We start from the raw sequence: 6,299 nt of genomic DNA, 5'->3' as shown, positions 1-6,299 counted from the left end.
AGAGTTTGATTTAATGTTCCAGATTACTAACTTGGATAAGTTTATTCCAAGTGCTGGGGTTAATCAACGCTTTCCCTTAACAAGTCTGAATGAAGTGTTCTTTCCATAGCCCCTGTAGAGATGACATAAAAGTGCACAACAATATTAATAATAGGGAAAGTCAATATAATCCTTAATCCACAAGGAAAATATCATAAAGTAGCACGGTCTTTATAGGAACTACACAAAATCTGGAGCTTGTATTTTGCAGGTCTCTCTGGTGTTACCATTGTAGAGCTCAGCCTGCAGCCCCAGACATGGCCAGTAGACATGTGTTGGCTGGCCTAGAAAGAGGAAAAAAGTATTAAGTATCCTCCCTTAAAATGGCTCTCTTTTAAAGGAGCAGTTGAGTATAGTGCATCTGAAGCTAAGGAAACCAGGGCTCCAATCTACAAGATAATCGGTGATCTACCCATTTATATACTAAATAGAAAATACGAAATGCCTAACTAGATGCTACAGTCATCTATATATTTCTTCAGGAGTGGGTCTGATGTTGTAGCTTTCTATACTATGTTATCATAGATACATACCTTGTCTGTAGTGTATGCAGAAAAAATGCCACTCAACAGCTCTTTTACTAAAAAAAAGAATCACAAAGGGCAGCTGTTAGCAAGTGTTTAAACCTTTTATCAAGCACTGAAATACCATGGATGTTCTTCAGATCTTTCTGCTTCTTGTGCAGCACTGCTGGATGGGTACAAGCTCTCACTTACGATGCCTGAATTTTCCTTCCTGGTTAAGGGCATACGTTAGTGAAAAATAGACATGTTAGAAATCCTCCAAAGTTAAAACATCATAGAATTGTTGCAGGCCTTTGTGTCACTAGCACAGCTCCTGAGTGTTATCTCTACATATACAATATCTCTACATATACTAAATGGGAATAGTAATTCCCTCTCTCAGCAGTGTAGCAAGGAAAACTGATAACTCCCTTGAAGACTAGGAAGTCCTCAGATATTGTAGCAGTGAGGTTCTTATAGGTATACCAACAGACAAACCAATACATTCAAAAGATATAAAAAATATTATCTTATATGGTCAATTATAAATTTTAAAAGATTAAGTAATACAGTCAGTGTGCTCTCAATGGGCCTTAGTTTTGCTACACTTCCTCAAGTAAAGTAATCATACATCTTTATTTGCTGAAGCTACTTGCACTGTAAAGTTCTATCTTCATTAGGATAACGGTAGCAAAATCAGACCTGGCAGCTCTACTTTCCTTTAAATCTTCCTGCTCTAGTGTAACTAGAATAGCACTGAGAATTAAAAGGAGACAAGAGAGGAATATAGACATAAAGAGAAGGAACAGACATTATTATTGTCAGTGAGAATTAGCCAGTCAATCTTTCTGACCACAAAGCAATTTAATTTGGCCTTTAACTGCGTCCATTTTCTCTGATTAATTTTAATGATGTCAGACTTCTTGTCCCTTGGGGCTGGAAGTCTGCGGGACGTTGTCCAAGTCTTTAACTCAAGGTCCTGCATCCGCCTCTCTGGTGATCCTGCAGGTGGAAGCAGCTGGAGTCCTGACACTTCTCAAATGCACAGGTGATAATCTGACAAGCATTCTTCCTCTCTCTCTGAAATGTGCCGTAGCATTAAAGGCCTGAGTTACTGCTCAGCACTTAACAGCTGTTGGCTTTTCCTGACAGCATAAACACAAGATTAGACATAGAGATGTTTCAACAGTGAGAGATGTTTAATGAAATTGCAGGTCTGTGAGGTTTCTATCAAAGGTGTTTATTCAACCAGAGTTCACATCTGCAAGACTTTGAAAGAAGAATTTATCTATATACAAAAGATACCAGTAGCTTGAGTCATTTGCACACAAAATGACTCCACTTGATGCAAAAAGGTTTGCATTTTCTTACTCCCCTTACAGGAAGTCTGATCTGCTGTCACCAACACATACAAGCTTTGTCTGTTTGAAAAGTTCATTGTCTGTTACTATGACCAAGCACAACACCGAGACAGCTGTGTCTCATTCCTGTGTGTTCCAATGCTTTTCCTTAAAATCACACCAAGTACTATTAACAAAAAAAGGCAGCTTAAAAAATAAAGCTTAAAATAACTTTAAAAATGAAAGGAGCCTTTTTTTGCCTTTCTTTTTTTTCTTTTTGGATATCTACCTCCATCTGCTGCTTCTAAGTCTAATGCTCAGAAATAAATTAACCAGTCAAGAATCCATGCATTCTTCATAAACTGCTATATAAATTAAGTAGTTGTGAATTTATTCGTCTTAGTCCCTCCCTTCTTTTGCCCTAGTCTCGCAGTCTGTTCCTTCAACATCTATGTTTACTTCTGTATGTATTAATTTTATCAAATTCAAGTTCCCTAGTAATATGCTTGAAAGCAAGAACGTAAGTGAAGCTTGCATACCTCCTTATCCTGACAGCATCTTCTTTAACTACTTACAAATCAGGATCAAGATATAAAAGTGAGACAATGAATTTGATGATGACATGGATTTCTATCTGATTTCCATGACACCACATTTTACGGATATTACTAAGTTCAATGCAGTAAGAATGCATTATCAAAAACTTAGATACTCTCTTCTGGAAACATGGTAGGAAATCACTGAATAGAGTTCCAGTAAAATAAGAAATGTTTTGGTTTCATATCATTAGACTTTCTACAGGAATGAATGATGCAGAAAAGGTCAAACTAAATTTTAAGCTTATATTTCAATCTGACAGCTTCTGGTCCCAGATGTAATTAAAAACATAGTTATTTTATAATCTATTGGAATATAAACCCTTTCTCTGTGTAGTGGGGACAAAGCTGCTGTGTTAATCACTGAATAATGACTGTTTCTTTTAAGAAAAATAAAAAAGAAGAAATGTATATTTTTATGCTGAAAAGGGTTTTTTGCATGTAAAATAAAGTTAATAAATATTTGAATTCAGTCACTTAATTAAAGACTATATCATAGTACAAATGCAAAAGGAAAGGGGGGAAAGATACATTAGCATCTTCAGTTTTGTTATTTCCTGACTGTTATCTGCTTAGCTATTCAAACCGAGCATTAGTTTAACCATTAGTTTTTGTTCAGAAAAAAAAAGCAGATGGTCAACAAATATACCTAAATCTGTCTCTCCAGAAGTGACCGAGAGGTACAAAAAGATATTTTTAGAAGGAGCAACCCAAGTCCTTCAGCCCTTGTCGGAGCAGCTGCGGAATAATCCAAGGATACTGGTAGAGGACTGCCAATATGAATTAAGTTAATTAAGGTGAGTTGTCAAATCCTTCCCAGTGAGACTGGCACTGTCATGGTTTGAACATACTGTTCTCTGAGAAAGAATGTAATTTACTCGAAATAATATAGGTGAGGAGAACAAAAGGCTGAAGGCCTATTGTGTATTTCTCTGCAGTGGTGGGTGGCTCTTTTTGCAGTTACTCCAGAGTGATTTTAGCTGGTTTGGGCACCTTTGGGCCTCCGAGCAGCTGAGGTGGGACAGCATTCATTGCAGGCTACAAACTCACCGAGGAACCCACCCAGATTTTTCTGTGCTTGGACCATGCTGAATGTTTTCCCAACGCAGCGACGCTGCTCTCACCATCTGAGATAGCAAAGGTTGAGCCCAGCTCAGACATGTCTATACTGGAGGACTTGCAGTGAGGGCATGGGACTTCCCCTACACATCTAACCCTAAAGGCATCAAGTTGATTATATTTCTGGTTTTATTTCCAGGCAAGCAAAATAAGAACAGTATCTTTTGGCAGGACAGGCATAGCCCTGCAAAAATATGGTACATTGTAATAGATTATTTCATATTGACTGGGAGGAAAATGTGAGATTAGGTTTTAATGTTTGTGCTTAAAAATAGGAGAGTGACCCACAGGTAGAAGATCTCCTTGTTTAAAATTGAAGAAGCTACTTGACCTGTTGACTATGTTACTCTGCTAAACCAGTATGTATGCAAAATCCAAGACCCAAATGCACTTGTAGCTAGTTGTCTAATTCACACTGATGTCAAGAACAGGAATAGTCATTTGTGAGTGGAGACCCTTGCAACCAGCACCAAAAATCACTTTCTACAGGAATGTACACCAACTCGGGCATTTTGTCATGCCGCCGTTAAGCCTCCTTTCAGGTATAACTTTTGACTTTGGGAAGGAATACCAAAGCAAGCAGAACACCGTTTCTCTCCAGTAAGGGGTTTTATATATTTTGAATTAAGGTGACTTATGGTATATGATTTTAGAATTTTTAATCTGTGTGTCATTTGTTCAGAGGAAATCCTGAATCCAATCTTACAAACTCTAGCCACATGAATAAAATAAACCACTTCTGGAAGTTGTTTATATGCATATGAGCTAGCCATCCAAAAACCTCATCATACCTGACTGCTTTCTGAATGTAACATCGTTCTTGCAGATTGGAATTACATTGCATCGTGATGCTTGTTTTAAAAAGCTTTTTTTTAAGGTTCGGGCATGGCTGAGATTAACTTTTGGGCAGCAGAATTAAATGTTACCTCTAAGTTTATTTTAGCCAAATTAATATAACTGCTAGGATTATTTAGAGTATTTTTCTCAATGCTCCATGTATACTTGAGAGAGAAAGAGCAACTGCACCTTCAAACATACATTTCCTTGTCCAATTCATACTTGTGATATATTTACCAGTTATTAATTAAAAAGCAGATGTTAATGCTCATTTTCATGCCATAAAATCTTCTGCTTTTTTGTCCTCAACAAGCCTCCCTTTTTTTTTTTTAAGCAAGGCTCTTAAAAAGCTTTATATTTATACTCAGAGCCCTACATTCATATTTAGGCATAAATCCCATTCACCTCAGTGGGTCTCGATGGGATTTTTGCCTGAGGTAAGACTAGAAGATGCAGATCTGATGTTCATGTGTTTTGACAAAAACATCTTCACACATTTTGAGTTCTTCAGTGCTGACAGTATTGATCTTTTTTTCTTTTTCCACATCCTGCCAGTGCATTGAATATTTAATAGTACAGGTGATATCAGGCCCCATTATCTGACTCATATAAATAACATAATAATTGAAACCAAATCTCCTTCCTTCTCTACAGTGTATGCAAGGCTGGAAATTGATCTAAATGAATACAATGTCTTTCAAAAAATCCCATATACATCAGTGGTAATGTAAAAGAAACTAGCATAAAGTGGACATTTAAAAAAATGAACCAGTTTTTTAATTTTAAAATATTTTGCCGCCACCTTCTGGAATTTAATAAAATGTGCATCTCAGTTGTTTGTAAGGTGGACGTAATTTAGCCTTCAACAGCAATTGCTAACATTATTACAGGGAAAGAATACATACCTTTCTTCTTTATTTTTAAATTCTAAACAAGTATGTCCAATTTCACCTTCCACAGAGAGACGGAATAGCACAGAGATGGAATAATTTAAGGCTTTCATATGTGAATAAAACAGAGGAAAAAAAAATGTGCATCAAGCATAACTCTCAACAAATGCCATGAATAATCAGCAGATCAAGCATTATTTGGTCATAAGTAAATACAGGTAAACAAAGCATGGAGCTGCTCTCAGATGATACATAAATATCAATTAATTATTCACAATTAATTGTTTAAATCCAAGAAGAACTCGGGGCCTGTTTCCCCCAGGTGTGTTGTGGCCTTTGCGTAACTGCACTGCTTTTTAAAATATAACTACATAAATAAACAAGAGGCAAACAAGTCCTAAGGCTCTGGGCTCTGTCCTACATATCCTTTCCCTGTTTCTGTCAGAGAGATTTGTTTCTGCACAACATGTGAAAATGTAATGCATTTGGGGGAAGATTAATATATGCAAATATAACACCAGTGCAGGGAACACGTCAGAAGTTCTTTATTATCACTAAGACAACTGGAGCACTACTCATTTTAGAAAAGGAGCGATCAAAAGCATTTAACTGGAGAAAGAATAGAAACGCCCATATCTGTACGAGGTCCTGAAGTTGACAGTTTTCTTTTGATGCACGAGATCAATATTCCCAGAGCATCCTGGAGTTTGGTCCCCTCCATCACTGCTCACACAGTGGAGAGGTGACCTCTAGGACAGCCAGCTCTGCAGGGACGTGTGCTGCTTGGCAAGGGGTCTGGTCAGCTGGGGGTCGCTGCTCACCAGGTGTGTTGCACAACCACCTTTTGGGGAAATAAAAATCGCAGTATTAGGAGGCGCAAGCACCAGGTGATTTACTTTGATGCTGTGAAAAGCTGAAATCAGGACTCAATAGTCAGAAGACTATTAAGCAGGTATGCTTTATTGCTGGGCGCAC

Source organism: Harpia harpyja, chromosome 2 (genome assembly GCF_026419915.1).
Source record: "Harpia harpyja isolate bHarHar1 chromosome 2, bHarHar1 primary haplotype, whole genome shotgun sequence".
NCBI lineage: Eukaryota > Metazoa > Chordata > Aves > Accipitriformes > Accipitridae > Harpia > Harpia harpyja.
This window is presented reverse-complemented; position numbering follows the sequence as displayed.